Source organism: Acanthisitta chloris, unplaced genomic scaffold (genome assembly GCF_000695815.1).
Source record: "Acanthisitta chloris isolate BGI_N310 unplaced genomic scaffold, ASM69581v1 scaffold1497, whole genome shotgun sequence".
Classification (NCBI taxonomy): domain Eukaryota; kingdom Metazoa; phylum Chordata; class Aves; order Passeriformes; family Acanthisittidae; genus Acanthisitta; species Acanthisitta chloris.
The window spans coordinates 46,350-47,627 of record NW_008684101.1 but is presented as its reverse complement, the minus strand read 5'-3'; positions in this window follow the sequence as shown (position 1 = coordinate 47,627).

Sequence of the window (1,278 nt, the reverse complement as noted above, 5' to 3'; positions counted from 1 at the left end):
ATGTGATGTGGATAAGATCTAAGATATTTTGGGACACAGTAGAGGTGAGCAGCAACATAAAAAAGAATTGAACTCATTCCTTATTCTGCACTCTGGGTAGCAGTATGGATTTTATGAATTCCTGACTGTCACCCTTGCTGTTCTGCTCATGACAAAAGACCTTGCCATTTGGCCACTATCCATTTCTCAAATTTTTCTGGCTTTTAGCCTGAGTCATGGCATACTTCATGATTATGGGTTTGATGATACAGTTCTTAGCTTTTGCACATGTCCTTGGTGACCTCTGTTTTTCACACCAGCATCAAAAACAGATTCTCATCAGGCCCAATCTGCTGCTCCTGTCTTTCTTGTCTGTGTTTCTCTGCCACGGCTAGAATAACAAATCACAAAAATAAGTTTTGCAAAGCTTGCCAAAAATGCTTCCTTAAAACAGAGGAAGCAAGATATTTGCACTTTCAGTATGCACAGGAGGAAGCAAGCTATTCTAGTCTTTCTGTTGAGTAAAAACAGGTGGTCAGTTATCAGGCTACACTGACAATTTGATAAACATGAAACTGGTAATAACTTCGATATTGCTGTGGTCACCAAATCTAATACAAATGTTGCATTTCATCTGTTGCAAATCAGCCCAGATTGCCTGAGGACAGAGACTGTTGGTCTGAAACATGTCCTTGTGACATGTATGAACTAATTTCCATTCCAGTTTGCCATGACTGCAAGTCATTTTTTTCTAATTCCTAGGGAAGGTTTTCAGGCTTCTTTGCTTGATCCACAAATGCCTTTCAAATCCTAATATTGAGATTGTCACTGAGGCTAAGTAAGACTTTATTTATTTATTTATTTAACTTTGGAATGGTTGCCAAGTTTAAAATATTTGCATTCTGATTGCCAAATTCCTGATTTGCCAAATTACCTGATTGACCCAATCCTGACAGTGTAGATCCATCTTCCCCGGAGGATGGATGTACGGGTGCACAGGTCTTCCAGTGCCAAAATAAGGCACTTTGGGTGATGAGTTGACAGTGTAATGGCCTCGGCTGTCCCGGTGCTCCCTCTGTTGGAAAAGTTCTGACATGTTCTTTCACCTTTGCTTCACAAATAGGGCACATGAACTGCCCTGCCTGGGGAATCAACGTCCCGGCTGTTTTCCAGTCAAAGCCAAAGAAGCTGTGCAATACTCTGATTTTTTTGCAAAACTGCCCTGCCTGGGGAATCAACGTCCCAACTGTTTTCCAGTCAAAGCCAAAGGAGCTGTGCAATAGTCTGGTTGTCAACGTT